The sequence below is a fragment of the Ochotona curzoniae genome, unplaced genomic scaffold, assembly GCF_017591425.1.
Source record: "Ochotona curzoniae isolate NIBS_2020 unplaced genomic scaffold, NIBS_Ocur_1.0 contig_2321, whole genome shotgun sequence".
NCBI classification, from domain to species: domain Eukaryota; kingdom Metazoa; phylum Chordata; class Mammalia; order Lagomorpha; family Ochotonidae; genus Ochotona; species Ochotona curzoniae.
Window position 1 is genome coordinate 19093119 of NW_024465421.1, and position 25971 is coordinate 19119089.

The 25971-nt window shown below is 49.6% G+C and overlaps 1 protein-coding gene across 2 annotated transcripts in view; it reads left to right on the plus strand.

Annotated features, from left to right (window-relative positions):
- Positions 1-25971, plus strand: part of GRIN2A (glutamate ionotropic receptor NMDA type subunit 2A) — a 312582-nt gene that overhangs the window by 216055 nt on the left and 70556 nt on the right. The window lies entirely within an intron of this gene.

Sequence of the window (25971 nt, forward strand, 5' to 3'; positions counted from 1 at the left end):
GAAGGTATATTTCTGAGTCCAAGCAGTGTTGCAGTGGAGCAGGAGTCAGCCATGCATCACAGGGCATGCCCGTCTCTACAGTATTCACAAACTGGGTTCCATAAGGAAGCTGTCAGGGAGTGATGGGAGCAGTATCAGGCTGAAAAATTGCACCACTATAAGGCAGGGTCTACACCCTGGCCATCTGTTATGAAAATGAGATAACAGATTATTTAAATTGCTCTCAGATGAGAAGATTATTTAACAAGCCTCTCTCAGAATTATTTCTAGAAGTGCCTAGAAAGACAGCTGGACGCCATTTTGATTTTATGGCAGGATAATCAATTCATCTGGGTCGTAGAGGGGTATGGAGGGGTCCTGAGGAGTGTGGAGGGGTCCTGAGGGGTTTGGAGGGGTCTTGAGGGATTTGGAGGGGTCTCGAGGGATGTGGAGGGGTCCTGAGGGATGTGGAGGGGTCCTGAGGGGTACGGAGGGGTCCTGAGGGGTTTGGAGGGGTCCTGAGGGATATGGAGGGGTCCTGAGGGATGTAGAGGGGTCCTGAGGGATGTGGAGTGGTCTTGAGGGGTGTGGAGGTTTAAACCAGAGATGGCAAAGCTTTATCTGATTGCTATATTGGGGTTCCAAGTAAGCTTATTTATTTTTTTTTTAGAGGAAATACAGTATTACTAGCTAAGTTAAGTTTCAAAGGGAAGAGAGTGAGAAGACTCACTGTAGTGGTTCCTTGGATGTCATGCACTAAGCAGTAAGCACATTTACTGAACACCTGTTCTGTGCCTGGCCTTAGATACTGTGGGCCTTCGTATTTATGACTTAACTTTTACCACCTTATCCCCATGTGAAGTAGGTGATGTTGTCTGACCTTTTAGCATAGGAATATGAATTTGCAGATGTCAGGTGACTTTTTTTATCACTATCTAAGGAAGGATTAAAATTTAGGGCTTGTCAGTTTCTATGCTTGGAGCTCGTCCCAGGGGTTTGCACAGTTGTTAGGAAGAATGATGAAAATGTTCTTACTGCATTAGGAGGGTCTCATGGACAGTCTCATTCCCAAAGCTGAGTGGAGGGAAGGCATGTAAATGCCTGGAACTCAAGTGGGCTCAACTTTGGTGCTTCAAGATAGAGAGGTTACAAGCTCTGTCTGATGGGACAGGACTATGCCCATTAATTTATCCACTCACCCTCCCACCTGGTCATTCAACAATAAGCTTTCCATCCCTCTGCCAGACAATTTGACCAGTCATTACTCGTCATCCCGTGTGGTTACTATCCACCCCTGAACCCCCCTGTGTATCCACTACTGTCTGCTTACCAAGTGTTTACTAACGTCCTACTCTGGGCCAGGACCGTGGTAGGTACCAATGAGACAGAAATGGATGAGACAGTGTGCCCACCTGCGGTGAACTTACAGGCCAGGAGCGAAACAGATTAACCGGTTCATTGTCCAATTCAGCATGATGGCCTGTTACCAGTACTGAGCGTGGGTACGTGTAGCACCCACCCCAGCTTGGGTGTTGGAGATGGGGCGAAAAAAAAAAAATAACCCTTTTCTGGGAGAGGTGGCCTATGCCTCAAGTCTGAAAGGGAGCCAGGGCGGGGGGATATCAGGGCCAGATTTATTACAGTAATAGAATCACAAAGGTTTAAATCCCTTCACTGCTTTCTTCAGTCCATGATTCCTCCGGATAGCCACAGGTGGATTTTTCCACATCCCACCAACTGTTAGACCTCAGCAGTTTGTTGTCTGGGTCTGCTCATCACTTTCTCTAATTACCTCTGTCAGCTCCTGTAATTCTCCCATTTGCATGTAGATGTTGCAGGCAGGGATAACATTTGTCCCTGAGAGAAGAGACAGAAGAGTGAGGCATTCCCCCAGAACAATCTGCTTCTGGTTACAAGTGGCAACGTCAGGTTTGCCTTCTGCAGCCACAGTTTGGTTTTCTCATCTGTGTCATTGGCAATGGAAGCAGCCCTCCCCACCAACCAATTCTTCTTGGCATTGGAGCCTGGCGTGGGCCAGAGAGAGAAGCAGAATTAGAGAAGGACTGAATTTTCCCAGTGTTGGTCTCTAAGCTGAGGAAAACTTGCTATGCTTTCTAGATTCTGAAGACAAGGAAGTTGACTGCCTTTTACCTGGAGATGAGTTCTCATATTTTATGCAATGATAATACTAAGTTATTGTGTACTGATTGTGTCCCGAGGGCTTTGGACTCATTCCATTGGCCTGTTTCTCCCCCTTCTTATTTTAGAGGCCCGAAGAAAAAGAAGGAGGAAGGGATGTTGGCATGAGGGAGAGAGAGACAAAGTTGCCATTTGCTACCATCTTCTCTGAATGTCTGCACTGGCTTGGGCTGGCCCAAGCCAGAAGTTGAAAACACAGTGCAGGTTGCTCATGTGGCTCACAGGGACCCAGCTCCTTGAACCAGAGTCTGCATTATCAGGAAACTAAAATTTGAAACAGAGCTAGGACTCAAACCTAGGCACTCTGATAAGAGATGCAGGCACCTCAACTGGCATCTTAACCACTAGGTTAAATGTCTGCCCTGACCCCTTTTTAGCAGATGTTTAGGGTGAGAGCTGTCATCCCTCCATCCCCCAGTTATGTGCGAGGAAATTGAGGCTCTGAGATGACTGGTGGTTTTGCCTAAGGTTTCTCCAAGCAAGTAAATGGAAAAGTCTAGACCCCAGTTCAGTTCTGTCAGACGCAGCATCCAGTTTGTTTCTACGACACCATATGGTAGAAACAGAGTTCCTTTGTATGTTGGTAGCAAGGTTGCCAGTGCTTTCATTATGAGAACCCGTGTTGGGAATCCTCGCGTCCCCACACGGTGGACTTGCTCCACGTGTCTGTAAGGAGGGCTATTACAGGTACAAGATCCCTGCTGAACCACTCCAGAGCTCAGCTCCCGGCATCCCACTCAGCTGTATGCAAATCTGCCTCCTGATCAGTCTCTTGCCTCTTTGTGCAGAAGCCAATCAGCATCCCTCTGCAAATCTCAAGATGCAGCTCAGTCCCCACGCCTGCAGCAAGCCAGGGCTCCTTCCTTATGACTCTGCCATATGGCTCTTTATCTACTCACTGTCTCTTACAAAGGTGTTTTCAAACGCATCACAATCATACCTATAGTATATGGCAGACCCTGTCCCTTCCATTTGAATAATGATTCTACACCTTAGAAAGCCCGAGTTGGATATGTCAAAGAAGAAGGAAGTGGAAAGGCGAAGCCTTCTTGATTTCTCTCAGTGTGAGGAAAGACACCACTGGAAACTCAATGAGGAAAACATCTGAAGGTGGGAGGAGAGAGGAGAAATCAACCTGCATGCCTTTGAAAGTGAGTTTAGCACGACTTGAAGAAAGTGATGGCCCATTTGTGTTGGGAGAATCCTGGTTCTCTCCGGGCTGGCCTCTATGTGGGAGGCAGATTAGAACTGATGGCATAGTTTTTCTTTCCGTGATTAAAATGCGTTTGAAGAAAATAGGACAGGCAGATCAGAGGTAGAAAAAAGAGATGCGGGGGGGCAGGGACAAGGATTGGTTTTGGGCTCTGAGGTCCTGACAGCAGTGCCTTATAAAGGGAAAGCAGGAACATGTACTCCGCTTAAAAGGCAAAGGCACTGAATTCAGAGGTGAAAGACTTGTGCAAGGTTATTCTGCATGAACTGTCCACATCTCACTCCATGTAGTGCATCCCAATTGGTAATTTGAATCAGCACAGGAAGACTGTTTTGTTACCAAAGTGATACCCAGGAGATGGCACCCATAATTGTTATATCATTAAAACTGGGTGAGGATTCAAAAATATGAGTGAGGCACCCATTGATTTATATGGTAAATCACTGGGAGACAGAAGTTGGAGACAAAGTTAGAGGAGCAGATGTCTAATCCAGAGTTGCAAATTTCAAGTCAGTGTCAAGGGATATGTAATTGGTCCATGCAGACAAGAGATTGGCATCGGGAGCGGCAGAAATGGGCTTGCCTGCTCCATAGAGCATGCCACGCTTAGTAGCTGAACAATTCTGGACACAGCTGGTGTCTGGTCAATATTTGTTGGGTGGAGTTTGGCCAGAAGTGACTGTTAGTCTAAAGACTTGTGCCAAAGTTCAGGATAATCAGTGTCTCCATCAGTAAAATGGAGCCAATGATAATACCCACCCTCTGTGGGTATTACTTGTGGGATATTCAAGTCACCATTGACTAAACTCTTCTTTTAAGTCAGGAAAAAATGTCTGACGTCCAATCTTCTCGTTTAATACTGACAAAAACCTTGAGTTATTGGTGCCGTTACCATCCCCGTGCAATACATGAGAAGAGCAAGGAGCAGAGGACAAAATCCTCAATATTCTCAGCTGGATTTAAATGACTCTGCAGCCCATTCTTTGGACACTAGCTTCTGTCACCACCCTCCATCGAATTCTGCAAGGTGGGTCAACCTCCCCAGTGCTGTGGGGGATAATGGATCTGAAAGGGAACCACGTGGAATTTGGTTTTCCTTTATAGTTCCTAACAATATGAACGGATTATCTATTTCTCAGCTCTGACTCCATCACAGGCCGTAAGCCAAGCACATTATGTACACGATCACGTTTTATGTTTACCACAACCCAAACCAGTAGATAGTATAGTTAGTTTTATTTTACAGGTGAGGAAAATGAGGACCAGAGGAAGTGAATTAATTGGAACATGGTCATCCAGCCATGTCATATCTTGTGGAGATTATCAATAATGTATGTAAGATCTGGTGAATAAGGCCAGCACATCATAGGAAAGTGCTTAATAAATGGGAACTATTACGTATGCTTAGTGCAATCTGGATTTTAAATGACAATTATTAGGATTGTTGTTTTATTTTGCATTTGTTTTAAGTGGATTTCTGGGAGACTGCTGACAGTGTTCAAAATCTAAAGGCAAGCATCCCTGAGGATACCGTGTACCGGTAACAGAGGATGCCTGGTAAAACACACAATGAGGCGAATTCTGGGCAGTCGTCGAGACGGTCGGCTCTTGCGTGTGCTTATCTTCTGGGTCAAGCTACTTGGGTGAGCATCAGTGTACTGTTCTAAAAAATTCCTTCTCCTTAGTGTGACTTTGTCGTGAAGGTCAAGTGAAAGGAGGTGATAAATAGCACCTTGTAACCCATGAATGTCTACACAAGCCCTGAGACTTTCATATTCTCCATATGATGATACACAGCTTTCCGGATGCACTAATGCTTTTCCCAAGATATCTATTACTCGAACTTTCTTCTCGTTGTTTGTTTTCATTGTTTTCCCCCAATATAGTTTCTTAGCCAGTGGAACACCAGCAAGTACGTGCCTACGGATCTGAGAATGCTTGGGTCATGTTTATAGTTATACATTCAATGGCATGTATTAATTGTACAGAACCTCACTCTAGCAAGTGGTAATAAAATAATTTCCAGGACTACACATTTATTGGATGAGCAGAAAGATTTCTGGCTGCTTTTGGCAGGACCTTCCTTTCTGTGCACAGAAAAATAATGATGGAGGGTTTCATCATTATAGGGAATATCCATTTAAAACAGTGAGTAGTGGAGAGAAAGTAGGTCTGTCTGCCCTTACAGGGGAAAAAGTGCTGTTCCCAAGTGTTATTTTGGTAAACACACCCTAGTCTTGGAATTTTGATAAAGCAATGTCTAGGTCTCCACTTATAGCCAGGCGTTCACTTCAAGAGTTAACCTTGATCATAGGAAAACACGAGCATGAACCTTAATGGAATGCCTACTAGAGACCAATATCTTGCACTTCATGCTGGTTGGGCAGTGACATTATGGCCGATGGTGTAATCACAGTCATACTGTGTAATTCTCATGAGTACCACATCATGTGATTCCCCCTTTATACTCACCTTACAGATGAGACCAATTTACCGGAAAGCTGCCTTCTACCTTGGGCTCCAAGGCCCAGAGCAGGGATCTAGGCAGTGGGTGGGAAGGGGATCTGGGCAGGGTGAGTAGCTGGTGCTGGAAGCTGGAGGGGAGAGAGGAGTTTGCTGCAATTTGTGGGCTGGCATGCAGTAGGATACAGTCAGAGTTTGGCTGTCAGCGAGGGGCTGGCATGAAGTGCAGAGAGATGGAAAAGGCCTAGGAAAGGAGTCTGGTCACTGAGAGTGTAGCATTTCCTTCGTTCTACGCATAGAGGGAAGTCATAAAGAAATTTTCAGTGAGAAAATGGGGTGATTAGACAGAGACACTGAGAGTGATTGCGCAGGCTGCTGTTTGGAGAACGGGTCCAAGAGGGAAACTGCTTAAGTACACAGACCAGGTGAGAAGCAGGAGGGCAGCAAGGGGAGATGGGATGGAGTAGTGGGGAGGTTGTGAGTTAGGGAAGAAGTAGACAGAAAAGCCAACCAAACAAAACCCTATTCAAATCTGAGACTCTGGCAGAGGGAGAGAAACTGCCTATCTCTTCGTGATGAGTTCTACTCTAGGCTTGCTGATTCTGAGGCTTCTTGGATGCCACACAGAGGAGCTGACAAAAAGTCGTCAGATCCAAGTAGCTGTGGTCGTAGGGATGAAAACTGGAGTCTCTGTGTGGAAGGGGCCTGGGCCTGGAGGTCTGTGTGCAGGAGGGAGCATGCTGAGAGAAGAGGAGCATCTATTTTGTCCCAGCTGGGTCCGCCAAAGAGGCAGAAAAGATCTGGGAAGGGGCAGGATCATGACAGTGCATAGAGACGTAAGGTCAGGCATGGCCCTCACTGTCAAAGGTAGGGAGCAAACATTTGCACGCTGTACCCAACGACTTCAGTGAAAAGAAAGCTCCTGGAGACAGATCTGAGGGAGGCCAGGTTTATGGGAGAGGTGGGGACAGAAAAAGACAGATGCAGAGCCCAGGCCGCAGCAACAGTGTCAGGCTAGAGGAGTGAGAGGTCTCTGATGACTGAAGGGGAGGGAAGAGATCTACGTGCAGAGGCAGGTACGTTCGTGTGCTACGTGGGTTGCCCATGGATCCAAAATAAGAGTCAGATGCATCAACTGGAAGTGAAGATGGAGCTGGCAGCATTGCAGCCTTGTGGGCAGGTGTGAAGGTCTGAAATAGTTCCTAGGGGATAGGAGAGATGCAATTAGGAAAAGAGCAAGATTTTCAACCAGAGAGGGAGTCCTTAAATTTGAACTGGCATTCATCTGTGTGGCTGTGTGATGTTCTCCACCTGTGCGCGCAGTGGCTTCCAGGTGAGGACGCGTTTGGATTGACTCAGAATCGGGGGTGGCAGAAAGAAAATATCTGTGGATGTGACAGATAAGGAGGCCTAGCTGGGAAGGAGAAAGAAGCAGAAGACTTGAACCAATAAACCCATAGGGAGAAGAGAGGGGTCACGGGTCCAAGGGCCAAAGTGATGTCAAGAAAGGCAAAATGCCCAGCTGAGAGCTGTAGAGATTCTGAATTTAGACGACACAAAATCAAGCATTTGTAAGAGTGTTTCCTCCATGGCAGGGGGTAACTGGAATGGACTAAAAGTAGGCAATGAAGGCATAATACAAAGAAAAAAAAAAAACTTGACCTTCGCAGGGTGGGTGTTGAGCTTAGCAGCGAAAGGCGCCCGCCTCTCTTGTCAAAGTACCTCGTTTGGATTCCTGGCTCCAGCTTCCTGCTAATGCAAACCCTGGCTGACAGTGATGAGGAATCAAGTGCGTCAGTTCCTGCCACCCACATGGAGATTCCAGTTCAGTGACTGACTCCTGGCTTCAGCCTTTCGACCCCATCCAACCCCACTGTCCTGAGCCTTTGAGGACTGAACCAGAGGGTGAAACCTCTCTCTCTCACCATGTCTCACCTTTGTTTCTCTGCATCTTTTCTTAAGAGATCTCCAATTTTATCAAGGTAATCTGATAAGTATGAATGTATTTATGAGGAGAAATGACATACTCATTTGCTTAGAAGACAATTCCAAAACTATAGGGAGGGATACATACAGTTATACATGGATGACATCACCAACATTACCGCAAAATGTTGAGCCAGCCATTAAGAGCTCCTAATGCTAATTGCCAATTTGAGTACGAGTACAGCAAATTCCAATGTGCATATAGGGATCTTAGCTGCACATCCAAGAGCTTCTGTAATCTTGTCTCCACATATTCTTTGATTGCTTTTTCTCTCTCTGCTCCGCTATATATTGTGTGTCTCATCTAGTTTGGACAAATTCCTAGTTCATGTCCCTTAAGAACAACTTCTAAGCTTTTATCTGCACTGTTCTCTGTACCCACAAGTCCTTTCTCTCCACTCTGCTTGTCCAACTCCTTTGCAGGTTCCTAAGTGCCCTTGAATGTCACTCCTTTCCAAAGTTCTTCCTCTTTACTTTAAATCTGCTGTCTAACGCATTTATTTCACTTTTGATTCGTGGCTATTTTCTATTTTATTGTATAATTCATTTTGATGGTATTTTACTTTCTTTCACTTCCTTGTGGGTAGGTTCTGTAAAGAATAGGAGATTGGCAAACTTCTCACATAAAGGACCGACCACTTAGTAAATATTTTAGGCTTTGCAGGCCATACTGTCTCCATAGCAAGTACTCAATTTTGCTGTTTTGGTGTGAAAGCAAACATAGAGGATATACACGGAAACGAGCATGGCTGTGTTCCAATCAAATATTATTTCTAGACACTCAGATTTGACACTCATAGTTTTCATGTGTCATAAATATTACTTCACTTCCCCCAGCTATTTAGAAATTTATTTTTATTCATTTTAAGCGCAGCAATACAGAAAGAGAGAGAGAGAGATTTGTCAATCCATTGGTTCTCTCCTCAAAAACAGCCAGGGCTGGGTCACATGAAGCCAAGAATTTGACTCTCATCCAAGGTCTCCCATTTGGGTGTCAGAGATCCAACTACTGAGCCTGATGCATTAGCCAGAAGCTAGAATTGGAAGTGGATCCAGGATTCGAACTTATGGTTCTAATAGGGGATGCAAGTGATTCAAGCGGCATCTTCACCAGTGTACCAAACATCTACCTCCTTTCCAATTGTTTAAAAATGGAACGTCGAGGGGGCAAATGTTGTGACTCAACAGATTTTGCCAGCACTTGGGATGCCTTCACCCCACATCAGGGTGTCCAGAACAAAGTCCTGCCTCTGCTTCTTATCCAGCTTCCTGCTAATGCATCAGTCGGGCCAGCAGATGATGAGTCGAGTGCTTGAATTTCTGGCGCACACATGAGAGACCAGAATGAAGTTCCAGAAGCCTGGATTTGGCATGGTTCAGCCCTGGCTGTTGTGGGTATTTGGGGAGTGACACAGTAGATGGAAGGTCTCTCTCTCCCTCTCTCTCAGTCTGCCTTTCAAATAAATAAATATGAATATTTCAAATAAATAAAAATGAAATAGCAGATGCATTCTTGTGAGCTGTAGATAAAAGTTTGCACTTGGCCAGGAGTGTACTTGTTGACTCCAGGGTTAGCGTTCATTCACTGCTGTGTTGCCAACGTTGGAACAGTTTATGGCACAGAATAGACACTCAGTCAACCTTTGTTGAATCAACGAAATCCTTTACTAAGTGACAAGGTCTACAGCACAGCTTTGTTTACTGATTGTGATTCTCAAGAATCTTCTTGGAATTCTGCCTTTGACTATCAGCTGTATGGATCTGACAAGTTTTGCCTTAGCTAAGGTGACATATTTCATAAGCATTGTAAGTGAACTTGAACTTGAGTCTTGCGACTCCAAGTGCAGGGTTTGCCAACAAAATCCAGCAGGAGAAACAATGCTGAGTAGCTGCCAATGGGTCTCTAGGATTCTTATCTCCTCCCAGTAATTCTATAGCACTCTGGACTGATTAATGGCAGAGATGAGGATAATTGGTTTAAGGGAAATTGGTTTGACATTTGAAGGTTGCTTAGGCTTGACTACAAACGCCCATCACAGTAGAATCACTGCCTCCCCAAAGCCCATCCCTTCCCCTCTCCACCCCCCACACCTAACTGTCACTGCCAAAGCTGTGGTTAAGCTTATTACCATTTCCTCACCATTAAGTTTCCTGTTGGCTTTAGCATTCAAAGGATCCTCTTACTGAAATAGCTTAGGACTCAGCCAAGCCTGGTGTAAAAAATAGTTTGGGGCCAGAACTGAGCAAAGAGAAATTATTGTGAAAAATTCCATTTTATCTAAGAAGAAGCGAGGTTCCAGTCACTGTACCTTTAATCAAGTCAATGGACCTCACCCTGCGCAAGGGCTTACGTTGGCGTTTTCCCCTCCCCACAATCAATAGCAGGGCCTCAGGCATCAACCCCTGGCTCTCCTTTTCATTTGTAAGGAAGTGGACATTCATCTCAGAGATGTCAATTTATTCTTTTTCCCCAGATCCAAAACAAATGCCCACTGGTGACCCGACACCAAGTCTCAAATGCTTCAACTCAGACCAACCAATAACTTTGTGGGCGAGAGAATGAAATGCTTTTCCAAATGATCAATACCCCCAGGCCCTATAACTTTATTTTAAAACTCTGCAGACACCACCAATGAGGTTACCTTTGAGTGTTCAGGACCAGGATCCAAATGGAATTGGCTTTTTTTACATAATGCTGAGTGAGGAAATCCATCAGCCTTTGGCCTGTTACATCCCTCAAGTCAGATTTGATGCATCGAAGCTTTCTGCTTCCTTAGCCTGCAATTTAATTACCTGGAACTTATCTCTTTTTTTATAAACTGTTACATACTCAGGCCAAAATTTTGTCAGGTTTCAAGGATTTCATATTAAAAAAAAACTGTTACTGAGCGATAGGAAGAGCCAGAGTAGTCAGTGCTCTGTCTGTGTTGGGGTGAGGCTCACCCCGACTTTCTGGCTAGTGAGCATTAATGCAAAGCCAATTCATCTCAGCGTGGGGCCTGCAGATGCCTCTCTTGACCAGTTTCTAACTGGTAGCCTTGCCTGAGGAGCAGGAGCTTGCTAAAGGTGCTTCAGGTAAATATTGCCCTCCCCCATCCCGCCCCCCCCCCCCGCAAGAGTTATTTACTCTGCCAGATTGCAAATGGCATTTCGTCTATTCTACAATGGAAAGCTACACTGATCTCTGAAATTTACCCAGGGAAAGAACAGGAGAAGGTCAAAAGAAAGCCTTTGTTGTATTTCTAAATTGTCCTTGTGCAGATATTAAAAATAATCACAGTTATCACAGTTCCTGTTAGGGAGGACGGAGCTTGGGTCAAGTACTCACTCGATTTCTGGCAGTTAACCCCCTGCGCTCCTCCCCGAGCCCCTGCCAGTCCTGAGGTTTGTGATCATTCCCTTTTCCTTCACATCCCCTCTGAACTGTGTTGGGCAAACCTTTATGCATCTGGAGTTTCTTTCCCAAAGCAGCAGCCGCCTAAGGAGGTCAGCCGAGTTTGTGTTTGGGGTTCGGCAAGAGCAGACACCACAACCAGGGAAAGAATTGTGTTGCCCTGACTGTCAGCATCAAATACAGCCTGATAGGAGGGGCTCCTCCCCTCCGAGCCCTTATGCAATGGACAGAGATCACCACCGAGGCAAAGAAGCCAAATCAGCCGATAAAGCCTTAATTACATTCCTCTGGGCTGAACCCCCCCACATTCCCCAATGTCACACAGTTCACATCGGTGCAGTGGATTTCCACGTTTTGTCTGTTATCATAATCACCTTTTGCATGTTTGTGGACTTCAACCCCAGACCTACCAGGCACAGAGGCCCTTGCAGCTCTGCGGTTGGAGATGCTTCACCTCTGCGGAAACCCAAGGTCTCCAAGAAGAATCAGTTCATAGGCAGAATGAGGAAAACGCAGCTGCCAGTCAATGAGAGCAAAACCTCAAGACCACCTCTGGCTTCTCTCACCCCCTCTCCTGTATCCCACCAGGAATAAAACTCCACCCTTCCACAAAGGAGAAAGGCTCTGCATGTTGGGAGCCAGACGCCAGGTGTCCCAACTCCCAGGGCATCACTCTGTCTGCTGCAGGGGGCTAATTACTCTCTTTCCAGCTGATCCATGGAATATTCCCACAGCAAAGCGCACTGTTTATGTTTCCCACAGCAGGGAGGATGGCAACCTTGGGAATATCAGACAGTGTCAATGGCGCAGGCTCTGACGTCTGAGGGCCTGAGCTCAGATTCCTGCGCCCCTCGCTTTGTGTTTGATTTTGGTCGAGTCCCATTTCTGGTTTCCTGGATCTCTACAATGATGATAATAATGATTATCCTCTTCTTCAGAAGATTGTGAAAGTGAGATCATTCTGCTGGGGTGATCCTGTTTATTAATTATTTAATGCTTATTTTTATAGCCCACAGAGGGCCAACTGATGGAGAAGTTACGCAATGAAGGACTCCTGAGAGTGTGTTCTAAAAAAAAAAAAATGATTATGAAAGAGCTCCTTTTGTTTCTCAAGTCTCTGATGTTATGCCATGTCAATGTGAAATCAGAAAAGGGAAATACTACTGACCGTTTAGCTAATTAACAGAACGCATCACTTTCAAGAGCATACAAAGATCCACATCAACCAAAGAAATGAGTGTTTGAGCCATCTGCGGGGAACTGGGAGCAGAGGTATGGTGGCTGAACTCCAGAGGAAAGTGGCAGCTCCTCTCTCTGAAGACTTGCACTGTTACATTTGAATGCGAAGAAGCAGTAAGCCCCTCTCTGGTTGGCTGGGCCTTCAAGAGAAAAGAGCAGATATGCAGACTGCATATGAAAAAGTTCCAAACACATCACCGTGAGCTACTAGATCAGTGCTGGGTTCAAGGCAGTTGACAGCATTGTCCATAAAAATACTAGCTTGTCCTGAGAACAGCTATGTTAGGAAGGGAGAAAAAAATAAATAAATAAAACAACTGCCCCAGTGTGAGCTGTGTGACAATTAGGCAATTCTGAAATTTCAACTGAGAGGAATTTAATTAAGTCTCTAATAGCTGATTAAACTCATTTAAGTCTGCTGGCAATTGCCACTGGTTACGTAAGTAACCCAAGAAGCAAGATCTCCATTTTCTTCTTATGCTGCATTTAATCCTGCCTGTACCCTGTAGGCATAATCCCCTGGCACTTTTTAAAATGGGGTTCCTGGAACACCCAGAGGAAAAACCATCTGAGATGCTGGTTGCAAAGGCAGAATCGGAGACCCCATCATCCCCCAGACCTCCTCGTCCAGATTTGGCAGGGGCCCAGCAGCCAGCACTCTGACTCAGACAAAGGGTAGAAGCTCTCCTTGGCACCAGTGTCTCCTCTTCCCACCATCTTCCACCCCTGTGTTGGAAATAGCATGTTGAGAGGAAGCCGGAACGTCACTGCTGGCTGTGGAAAGCAGTTCTGGGTTCCACTCTGCCAGTAGCCATCCGAAGCCCCATTATGTCAAAGGCGAAGAGGCTTGGTTTGTGTTCAGCATTTTTAAAAACAAAAATTGTTCACATACAGCACACAGGAGAAAACTGAGTTCCAAATTAATGTTTGGTTTCAGCAGACTAAGTGTGTTGGATAAACTTTAAGTCAGGAATTAAAAAAAAAATTGACTGAAGTCACCTGCAGAGAACTCCGGATAAGTACACTTGAACTTCACGTCAAGTCACCACAGTGACTCAGACATCTTGGTTGTGATTTCCGGAAGTCTGATCGCAAATTCAGCTCTGTTTTGGGTTACAAGCAGAAAATCAAGGCACAGGATTACTTGTGTGTAAACCTGTCATCAGCTTGTTTGCATGTCAGCCGTGCACACTGAGGCATGGAAATGATGCTAATCGATGATACTGCTTATGTTAAATACGGACATTAAATCGTTTTAAATTTTCTTCATGGCCATTTATCTCGTGTCTTACCAAACACTCTTCATTCCAGGTGGAAAGAAATTGTCCTCCTATTGCTTTGTTTTTCCTCCTGAACTGTCATCTCTAGGAAGGGTTAATTGCTTATATTCTCTCCAGCTCGGGAGTACACCACTGCTTATTTTCTGGAGTATAATGTTCTCTAATGTTTTTCACACATGAAATGCTTGTTTTAATGCTAGTTTTCCCCTTGATTATGAAATCATCCACGAAGCGAATGAGGCTCAGCCACACTGCAGTGCAGACCGTGTGAACTCAGTTTCCTGTGTCGGCTTTAATAAATGTCCTCTCTGGTTTTCTGATTTTGCAATCCCTGTTGTTTTGTCTGTAAGGATGGGAGCTGGGTTAATAGGCAGCTTTCCTCTTCTAACTCTGTCATTCGAAGGAAAACCTGGAGCTAATAGCTACACCCCAGTCAGCCTCAAGTTCAATTCACCAAATATTTGCTAAACTAGCTTGTGGGTGAATACGGTACTACAACCAATGAGGATGATAAAGCAGTGACAGCCTGAAGAGGTGGTATATTCCATAGAGCGGGAATTCTGGGCAAACAGGGCCTTCACCACCTGTCTGTGTGCAGCCAATCTCTCAGTTCTGTTGATGCTGTCACTCAGAGAGCTCTTGAGTTTGTGCCACCACGCCCCTCTGCCCCCCACCGTCCACGTTCATGCAGCTGCCCCTTGGCAATGCTCTACATTTGATCTTTCAGCCACAATCCTTTTCTCTGTCCCACGTTTGAACGTTCTAGTAGACGTCTTCCAACCCCCGCATTAAAAATTTTCCGCCAGTCTCTACCTCCTACATGTTTCCGTTGCCCACGGGATAGAGGTAACCACCTTACCAACATGAGCGTCAACTCTCTTGGCCTGCTTTGTATTTGGAAGTCGCCTCCAGGGTGTGAGGCTGTCTCCTTCAGTAGCATCCCGGGCGTCTCTACAGCATGGCACTCATCTCACTGGGTTGCTGTTGAAGTTGAACTTTTCCTCTTAGACCAGGCTGAGAGCTTTGAGCATCAGTACAGACCTCTCTGGGGTCTCCTCACTCTTGAAGCTCCAGGGACACCTGCTGTGCCCGGAACACAGTAAAGCACCAAAAGCAAGTGTGCTGAGTTTCCATAGCTCTAGGACATATGGAAAATACAGAAATGAAACAGACGCCATAGGAAAATTGATCTTAGTCTGGAAAAAAAAGATGGGCAGAACATCAGTAGGTGGAGATGATAAGAAGAGGAATTCTAGGCAAAATAGTGTATAAGGTGGGTAAGAGAATAAGAGAGAGTGAGAATGAGGTTGATGGTGCTTATAATACTGAGGGGTCTTCAGCAAAGGAGAAACTGGTTTGGTCTCTGCAGACTCCAAGTCGTAGAAGGGTTTGAACGAGGGGTTCAAACTGATTTTGGTGTTAGCATATGTGTTTAAGGGGTGGCTTTGGAGACTGGGAGACCAGTTATGAGGTATGTTAATTGTCTCTTGTAAGCATCTCATAAATAGATCAAATACGATCAAACACTCCCATCTCTTTGAAAGAAGAGCTGCAGACATCTATTAACCTAATTCTTTTCTGGCCTCTTGCAAACTGTGTGACCCTCTCTGTATTTATCCAGACACGAAGGGGTGGACGTTAACTTGATGCATGCATTCGCCGGAGAGGAAATCATTTGTGCTCTGAGAAAATATGGGCTGAACATTTTGATAAGTAATCAATGCCCTTTCTCCCTCTGCTTTCTAGGGACTGAGCAGCAATCAGCTTCCTGAAAGCACTGTATTTGAATTTTCTTAATAAGGATGGATTTAAAAAAAAATCATTACAAAGTTAATTTCCCCTTCCTGTATTTCTTTTTACCAAAATCACTTTTCTCCACCAGAGGTCAATTATTTTACTTTGTCCTCAAAACTTTAGTGTATTTTCTGAAAATGCTCAAAGGTTGAGTACAAAATTTTGATTTATTTTGAAGGTAAAATTTATTTTCTCTTCCCACACAACTTATTCAGGTGAGATGAGGACTATTTTTAACTATGAAAATATTCATGTTAGCGATAAAGCCTTTCTCTTGCATATAGGAATTCTTAAGGATTAAAATAGAACTTAGGATGTCCCTAATGTAACTACCCAGCGAATACCAGTTTTAGAGCTATAAGAACCCAAGCAATACCATCACCTCTTTGTTGCTAACTTTGATTCCATGATAGATTGCTCTGTGCTGTCCTTGCCTGATAGAACTGGGGAAAGCTCTCATTGGACCAGATTATATCACATGGACATTTCTGAGCCAATCATTGCGTCAGAGTAGCTAAACTGGCCAGATAAAAGATATGTGCCTGTTTTTGAAATTGGTCGCTGATACCTCTTGAAGAGAAAAATCAATAGATTGGAACTTAAAATAAATAAATAAATAAACCAGCCTGGGAAGTAGATGATAGGCGGGCCAGACAGCCAAAGACAAGTATCAAGAAGTACTGCTTTTATGGAATTGAAACGTGAGCTGGCCTGACCTCACCTCTAAGTTTCCCTTTCCGTTGACTTAAATATCAAGTGGCAACACACAGTACGGGATTGAACATTCCTCGTGTGCTCTACAGACGGTAGCTAGTTTTGTCCCCTCAGCAATCCTGCAAGTTATCATCATCCCACAGCTGGTTAATGGTAGACCGGGCGTGGCAGGCTCCAAGCTTCACGTTCTTACCAATTCTTCTGCTCTCTCTCTCTCTGCCTCCCTCTCTCTGAAAGTATATTTGTTGTTTGCAAACAAACAAACAAAAAAATACCTGCTTTGAATGAACTTTTTAGTTTCAAGTAGTTTTATGTTTAAAGAAAAATTCATGCTATGAATTCTTATTTGCTTCACGCCTGGTTTCTCCCATTATTAGCATCTGATATTGGCCTGTTATGGCATATTTACCACACTTAATGGACCAACTGACACATTATTACTAACTAACCCCAGGTTATGTTTGGATTTCTTTATTTTTTTCATCTAATCTTCCCTCTTTTTTTTTTCTTTTTCCATGCTAGTGTCTGATGCAAGACATCATAGAATTTTTAATCATCTCCTTGGTCTCCCTGGGATGCACCAGTTTCTTGGATTTTCTTGGTTTGATAATGTTGGTACTTTTGAGAAGTGCTGGTGAGATATTTTCTAGAAACTGAAAAAAAAAAACGAAGGTGGTTGTTGTTGTTGTTTTCTGATAGTTGTCCTATAATTAGACTGAGCTGGTGGGTCTGGGGAGGAAGGCAGAACATGTCGGGGTGCCTATTCTCACCGTGCCCCTGGGTTTTGACTCAGAGACTCTGGATGAGACAGTGCTAATTGCTCTGCATGATAAAGCTGAGCCCTTTGGGTCCCAAGGGAATGCTGCTGGAGGGAAGCTGGTGTGGCCCTGGCATGGACTCCCTCTTTGACCTAGCATGCAGACGCTACTGCTGGTCTGAAGGTACAGACAGCTGGGTGTGGTTAGCACCATCATGGAAAGAAGTGTGAGCGAGAAGAAGCTCCAGGTTAGAGAAAAAGAGCATTGCCTTTGAGCCGAATGCGGGAACAGACAGAGCACTGCCTTCAGAGAGCATTGGCTTCCTCTGTTCTGCTTTGGACATAGCTGCTTTAAAAAGGGGTGCTTGGCGTATGCACAGCGGATGCCCGTTTAACGACTGTGGAATCTGTGGCTGCCTGGCCCTTAGTGCAGAGCTCACTATGTCCTGTCTTGTTTTCTCCGTGGACCTGCTGAGTGGCTAGAGTCCCTTTTTAAATGGTGTCAGTGTTGTTTGCTCTCAGTGGAGAATGGTACTCCAGAGGCTAGTCCCCTAGCTGCCCTCCATGGCTCTGAGCCTAGGAGGTTGAAGCCAAAGAAAGGGCAAGAGAGGAAATACAGGGTCTTGAACTTGTTGTTTAGGGTACAAGATTCTATAACTGAAGCCCACGTGGACACTGGATCATTCTGTTGGCATCTTCTTGCTCACGGGCACTTAAGAAGAGTTCAGACTCAATATTCACTTATTCTAGCCACAACTATTCATTAGGTCTCTCCACATGCCAGGCCCTGACTTGGAAGCTGTGCACCTTGCACAGCTGAGTACTGGCAATAAGGAGGTTCATGATACTATTCTACTTTTGCGTAAGTTAAAGATGTCCTGGGGTGGGCATTTGACACAGTGGTTACATTGCTGCTTGGGAGGACCACATTACATACCATTGTGCTGGGGCTTCAGGGTGTAAATTTAGGTTGGGGAAAGAGGGGCAGATAGCAATAATCTGCAGAAAACTTCTAAATCCTAGTTTTTTCCCAAAAGATCCTATGACCATGTACTACCTGGTCCCCGTCTGTCTGGTGACCTCTCTGTTCCTCTGAACCCCTGATCAAACACCTGCTCTGTTCTGCTTCATCCTGGGCTTCTGTCCTCAGCCGAAATGCCACCCCCTCCCAGAAACCTGCTGTGGTTTCTTTTCTCCTATAGTTTCTCTTAGACCCATATTTTGTTTCTTCTTTCCAGTTGGTATAGTGATTATTTGTTTCCTGTATATTCTTCACTAGCATATGAATTCCACACAAGCAAAAGCTCCCTAACTTCCATTATGGTATCCTCAGTGTCAAGTGTCATACTCGGCAACTCACAGCTGCGGGATGAGAATTTAAGGACCCCGGGGTCTCTGCTAAACCTGCCCACAAGTATGGGATTCTTGTACATAGGAAGGAGGGAGGAAGCAAGAAGTGTCTGGCTCATGAAGTTCTGTAGATGGGGGTTTGGGAATGGGGTATGGCGACACCTGTCAGGGTCAGAGAAGGAGCCAGGACATGGTTTGCACAACAGCATCAGCTTCAGGTCAGCTTCTCAACCCACAGCTTGACCTTGTCCACCTTGGCTGTCCTATTGGGATTTGCTCAACATGCCAGGAAGGGGTAGAGCAGGCTAAACAATGTGTGAAGTTACAGCACTCTGGCAACTCTGGCAATGCCTGTGCCTGGGACCCCCTCCTTCTCCCCACCGAGACTGGCTTGCGCAGGAGCTTGTGCCAAGAAATCCTGTGATACAGTTGATGACGTCACCAGAGGTTCTTTGCTTGCACTCCTGTTGCCCCTGGGGCCTTCGGGGTCCCAGCAAGCAGGGTAGACCAGGTTTGCAGCCCTAGCAGAGCGATGTTACCGTGTCAGCAGAGGAGAGGTGACAGGTTAAATCCACACAGACGGGCCTGTCCTTACTCGGCTTTTCAGACAAGGTGCTTCTCCCTGTGGTTGGTGGAACACACACAGCGCTGGCCTGCGGTGTCCCACAATCCTGTGTGGGAGGAGGAGGATGGAGAAGGTGCAGGGCAGGGGGCATCTTCCTCCTGGTATGTGCACGCTGTGCCAAGGAGCTGTCAGGTAACATGAAGGCTCACAACAGCCTTCAATTGGATTTCACTACGGTGCTGACTGCTGCTCCGAGGGAATACAATCGATTCTATTTTGACAGGTCTTGATGTACACTAAGCAGGGACAGTCTCCATCCTGCGCTGGATTAATGAAAGTTCACCTTAATTTGCAGCTGAAATAAAACCCTGCGTGGGGTTGAAATGATGCTAATTCCCTCACCCCGCTCTGTCCTGCTCCCGTGGTCTCTTCCTCCAGTTCTAATCTCCTTTTTGCTCCTCTCCCCCCTTTTCCTTTCCTGCTTTTCATTTTCTTAGAGCCTTTTCAGCTTTCTCTGTTCCATCTTACACTTAAGGGAAAGAGAAAAGGCCAGTCACTATGCCTTGCTTTCTCTTGCAGTGCCTTGTTTAATTTTCATAACATGCTTAGGAAGAAGATGGAAGTGTGACCATCTTGCAGCTGGCAAAACAAAACTCTTAATCATTAAGAATGTGCCTAGAGTATATCAGTTAGAATGAAGATTCAGCGAATAGTTTGTGGAAAATAGGATTCGAAGGTAGGTTTGTTTTGGTGCAGATTTAAAAAGAAGTTCTACATGTAGTTTTTTAATAATGTGCATTTCGGGTGGGTCTCAGGACGGGGCGTCTCATGCCTGGATCCCGGACGGCCGCCATGGGCACATGGTGAGCCATCCTCCCCGGGCCTGCTGGGTTTCGGGGGCCGCTTCCTTCGGGGTGAGTAGACCGAGGGGTTGAGGCCTCTGGGACTGGGCAGGTCCGGGGCCCACCCGCCGCCTTCATGGGGCGGTGAATGGGATTTGGGAGGGGCGCGACCTTGGGCCTGGGTTATTTAAACCTCCAGCTGCCTCCTGGCAGCTGGTGGGTCTCAGGACGGGGCGTCTCATGCCTGGATCCCGGACGGCCGCCATGGGCACATGGTGAGCCGTCCTCCCCGGGCCTGCTGGGTTTCGGGGGCCGCTTCCTTCGGGGTGAGTAGACCGAGGGGTTGAGGCCTCTGGGACTGGGCAGGTCCGGGGCCCACCCGCCGCCTTCATGGGGCGGTGAATGGGATTTGGGAGGGGCGCGACCTTGGGCCTGGGTTATTTAAACCTCCAGCTGCCTCCTGGCAGCTGGTGGGTCTCAGGACGGGGCGTCTCATGCCTGGATCCCGGACGGCCGCCATGGGCACATGGTGAGCCGTCCTCCCCGGGCCTGCTGGGTTTCGGGGGCCGCTTCCTTCGGGGTGAGTAGACCGAGGGGGGAGGCCTCTGGGACTGGGCAGGTCCGGGGCCCACCCGCCGCCTTCATGGGGCAGTGAATGGGATTTCGGAGGGGCGCGACCTTGGGCCTGGGTTATTTAAACCTCCAGCTGCCTCCTGGCAGCTGGTGGGTCTCAGGACGGGGCGTCTCATGCCTGGATCCCGGACGGCCGCCATGGGCACATGGTGAGCCGTCCTCCCCGGGCCTGCTGGGTTTCGGGGGCCGCTTCCTTCGGGGTGAGTAGACCGAGGGGGGGAGGCCTCTGGGACTGGGCAGGTCCGGGGCCCACCCGCCGCCTTCATGGGGCGGTGAATGGGATTTCGGAGGGGCGCGACCTTGGGCCTGGGTTATTTAAACCTCCAGCTGCCTCCTGGCAGCTGGTGGGTCTCAGGACGGGGCGTCTCATGCCTGGATCCCGGACGGCCGCCATGGGCACATGGTGAGCCGTCCTCCCCGGGCCTGCTGGGTTTCGGGGGCCGCTTCCTTCGGGGTGAGTAGACCGAGGGGGGGAGGCCTCTGGGACTGGGCAGGTCCGGGGCCCACCCGCCGCCTTCATGGGGCGGTGAATGGGATTTCGGAGGGGCGCGACCTTGGGCCTGGGTTATTTAAACCTCCAGCTGCCTCCTGGCAGCTGGTGGGTCTCAGGACGGGGCGTCTCATGCCTGGATCCCGGACGGCCGCCATGGGCACATGGTGAGCCGTCCTCCCCGGGCCTGCTGGGTTTCGGGGGCCGCTTCCTTCGGGGTGAGTAGACCGAGGGGGGGAGGCCTCTGGGACTGGGCAGGTCCGGGGCCCACCCGCCGCCTTCATGGGGCGGTGAATGGGATTTCGGAGGGGCGCGACCTTGGGCCTGGGTTATTTAAACCTCCAGCTGCCTCCTGGCAGCTGGTGGGTCTCAGGACGGGGCGTCTCATGCCTGGATCCCGGACGGCCGCCATGGGCACATGGTGAGCCGTCCTCCCCGGGCCTGCTGGGTTTCGGGGGCCGCTTCCTTCGGGGTGAGTAGACCGAGGGGGGGAGGCCTCTGGGACTGGGCAGGTCCGGGGCCCACCCGCCGCCTTCATGGGGCGGTGAATGGGATTTCGGAGGGGCGCGACCTTGGGCCTGGGTTATTTAAACCTCCAGCTGCCTCCTGGCAGCTGGTGGGTCTCAGGACGGGGCGTCTCATGCCTGGATCCCGGACGGCCGCCATGGGCACATGGTGAGCCGTCCTCCCCGGGCCTGCTGGGTTTCGGGGGCCGCTTCCTTCGGGGTGAGTAGACCGAGGGGGGGAGGCCTCTGGGACTGGGCAGGTCCGGGGCCCACCCGCCGCCTTCATGGGGCGGTGAATGGGATTTGGGAGGGGCGCGACCTTGGGCCTGGGTTATTTAAACCTCCAGCTGCCTCCTGGCAGCTGGTGGGTCTCAGGACGGGGCGTCTCATGCCTGGATCCCGGACGGCCGCCATGGGCACATGGTGAGCCGTCCTCCCCGGGCCTGCTGGGTTTCGGGGGCCGCTTCCTTCGGGGTGAGTAGACCGAGGGGGGGAGGCCTCTGGGACTGGGCAGGTCCGGGGCCCACCCGCCGCCTTCATGGGGCGGTGAATGGGATTTCGGAGGGGCGCGACCTTGGGCCTGGGTTATTTAAACCTCCAGCTGCCTCCTGGCAGCTGGTGGGTCTCAGGACGGGGCGTCTCATGCCTGGATCCCGGACGGCCGCCATGGGCACATGGTGAGCCGTCCTCCCCGGGCCTGCTGGGTTTCGGGGGCCGCTTCCTTCGGGGTGAGTAGACCGAGGGGGGGAGGCCTCTGGGACTGGGCAGGTCCGGGGCCCACCCGCCGCCTTCATGGGGCGGTGAATGGGATTTCGGAGGGGCGCGACCTTGGGCCTGGGTTATTTAAACCTCCAGCTGCCTCCTGGCAGCTGGTGGGTCTCAGGACGGGGCGTCTCATGCCTGGATCCCGGACGGCCGCCATGGGCACATGGTGAGCCGTCCTCCCCGGGCCTGCTGGGTTTCGGGGGCCGCTTCCTTCGGGGTGAGTAGACCGAGGGGGGGAGGCCTCTGGGACTGGGCAGGTCCGGGGCCCACCCGCCGCCTTCATGGGGCGGTGAATGGGATTTCGGAGGGGCGCGACCTTGGGCCTGGGTTATTTAAACCTCCAGCTGCCTCCTGGCAGCTGGTGGGTCTCAGGACGGGGCGTCTCATGCCTGGATCCCGGACGGCCGCCATGGGCACATGGTGAGCCGTCCTCCCCGGGCCTGCTGGGTTTCGGGGGCCGCTTCCTTCGGGGTGAGTAGACCGAGGGGGGGAGGCCTCTGGGACTGGGCAGGTCCGGGGCCCACCCGCCGCCTTCATGGGGCGGTGAATGGGATTTCGGAGGGGCGCGACCTTGGGCCTGGGTTATTTAAACCTCCAGCTGCCTCCTGGCAGCTGGTGGGTCTCAGGACGGGGCGTCTCATGCCTGGATCCCGGACGGCCGCCATGGGCACATGGTGAGCCGTCCTCCCCGGGCCTGCTGGGTTTCGGGGGCCGCTTCCTTCGGGGTGAGTAGACCGAGGGGGGGAGGCCTCTGGGACTGGGCAGGTCCGGGGCCCACCCGCCGCCTTCATGGGGCGGTGAATGGGATTTCGGAGGGGCGCGACCTTGGGCCTGGGTTATTTAAACCTCCAGCTGCCTCCTGGCAGCTGGTGGGTCTCAGGACGGGGCGTCTCATGCCTGGATCCCGGACGGCCGCCATGGGCACATGGTGAGCCGTCCTCCCCGGGCCTGCTGGGTTTCGGGGGCCGCTTCCTTCGGGGTGAGTAGACCGAGGGGGGGAGGCCTCTGGGACTGGGCAGGTCCGGGGCCCACCCGCCGCCTTCATGGGGCGGTGAATGGGATTTCGGAGGGGCGCGACCTTGGGCCTGGGTTATTTAAACCTCCAGCTGCCTCCTGGCAGCTGGTGGGTCTCAGGACGGGGCGTCTCATGCCTGGATCCCGGACGGCCGCCATGGGCACATGGTGAGCCGTCCTCCCCGGGCCTGCTGGGTTTCGGGGGCCGCTTCCTTCGGGGTGAGTAGACCGAGGGGGGAGGCCTCTGGGACTGGGCAGGTCCGGGGCCCACCCGCCGCCTTCATGGGGCGGTGAATGGGATTTGGGAGGGGCGCGACCTTGGGCCTGGGTTATTTAAACCTCCAGCTGCCTCCTGGCAGCTGGTGGGTCTCAGGACGGGGCGTCTCATGCCTGGATCCCGGACGGCCGCCATGGGCACATGGTGAGCCGTCCTCCCCGGGCGGCCAGTGCGCCATTGGTGCCAGGCTCCGCCTGCTGGCCGCCCGGCTGGGGAGCTCTGGGGATTTGGTTCTTTGAGTTGCTGCTTAATTAGCTCCAGGTTGAACCCATTGTGCTTCTTGGACCTGAAAGAGGCAGTAACTCTTCCTTAGCAAAACTTGTAATCACTAATAATTCTGAGCACCAAATACCAGTCATGCAGAAGCTATGGCTTGGGGCTTGCCCTGCACAAGTAGCTCCAACAGTTGGCCAATGTGTCAACTGGTAATGGAACAGAGTAGATTAGGCACGACTGAGCAAACCTTAGCCCACAAGTAAAACTAGAAACCAGGAGGGAGCAGAGGTCATGCCGAGCTAGGCTCTTGTACCTGCTGGTCTGTGGGAGCCTGGGACGCTAAGCCACAGTGTCTAAGGCAGAGTTCGGGACAGGGGAGGGGTTGTGCCAAGCTGAGTCAGAGCATCCATTGGCAGGCATGTGATCTATGCCTGGGAACGGACCCGGTTGGGGAGCAAAGGGGACAACCCTAGCTGGGCTGAGGTTCCCACCAAGAGGCGCGTGGCCTGGAAGGGGGCTGCGTTCTGATCTGGAAACAGTTGTAGTCTCCCTTGGCACAAGTGTGGACTGGGATTGGATGCACCGAACTGGGCCGGACCCCGACTCCCCCTGGTGTTCTGGAGGACCAGGGCAGATGTGGGATGGACTAGGCAGGGTCTCAAACCCCTACTGAGCCATGTGTGAGCCATACGTGGGTATGGACAAACCATGGCTGGGCTGGAACATCCAACAGCAAGAACCAGATTGGGTTGAAGGCCAGTCAGGAAAAGCCACAGTTCCTGCTATGACAGGAGGTGGACTGAGTAGGGTTGGCTCATGGACCCACTGGTAAGCGTGAAACCTGGCATTGGGAGAGGTTCTGATGGAGGAGCCTGGGCAACTCCTCTGGCAGGACACAGACCCAGCAGGTAAACGCAAGAAACATGATAGGAAACAGCCCAGAAAAGGCCATGGAAACCTACCCACTGGCATACAGTTGGCAGACGTGGGGGCAAGACCAGGCTGAATCTGTCCACATCATCCACTGGCAAATCCAGGCACCAGTGTGGGTCGACCCAGGGTCGGTCGCAACAAAGACTAGTGCACATTATGGAATGCCGAGGTGAGGTTGCCTGTACCAGAAGGGACCGCAGCGCCCAACCAGCCTGAGAACAAGCAAGGAAGTGGGCAGAGCTGGCAGGGGAATAAGGGAGGGTTCCTTTGCTGGACAGCTACTTCCGCAGGAGAGCATGGGCTGGGATGGGGGCAGACCAGACTAGGCAGAGCTACCACACCTGTGCGCCTCATGTGGACTAGATCAGGGAAAAGCCAGGCTGGGCGGATTATTCCTACTGGTGCAAACAAAATTAAAGTGGGCGAGGTTTGTTTGGGCAGCATCAACTGGAATCTGGGAGTGGGAGAGGCCTGGGAGGGAAATAGTGGGCTCATCCCTCTTGGGTTACCACTTCCACGGGAGGACATAAAACTAAGACAGCGGCTGGGGTGGAATGGGATGTGGGACAGACTGGATTACTGCTACACTTACTGGCAAACCAGGGTAGGGGGTGGGCCTGGTTGGGGTTATTGTGGGTCGCTCCAACCTAGGCTACAGCTCCCGCTGGTTTATGTGAGGGCCAAGTATGTGCTGGGCAGAACCAGACTGGACTGCAACACCCATTGGCTCCAGTGGAAGACGGGAGTGAAAACAGAACCAACCCAGGAATTGCAACCACCAGCTGATTGGAGCGATGGACGGTGCCAGGCCCTGTACTTGTTAGCACATACAAGAAGTTTCTTTGGAGATCTTCCTAATCTAAATGCTGGACTCAGAACCATAACAAAGAAAAGAGAGAAGACAGAACGGGTCAACCAACCATCTAAGCTATGATGGACTATGTCAATCAGTGGATTTTTCAAAGACCTCATAGTGCTTGGAGCGGCAAGATTGACAGCGATTCATAACTGTTGCAATATCAAAACCACTTGAGCAAGAACCTCAGAGCATGCCCTACACCCGGGACTTGGGGAGGGTGGGAAATTGGGTGGGCCTTCTCCCTTAATACCCCCCTTTTAAACATGAAGGTAACAATATGGAAAACATATTAGAATAATGTGCATTTCTATGAACTTTTTTGAAGACCCCCTCCTATGCATGTGTTTTCAAAATTTGGGGGGCCAGAATCATTTTCTCCCAGTGGGCAGCTGGTGCAACAGTGAAGCGCTTGCTTGGGACAGCGACCTCCCTGATTTGTGTGCGTAGTTCAAGACCTGCCTCCTTTGTTCCCAGCCCAGCTTCCCGCCACTGTGTGCTCTGCA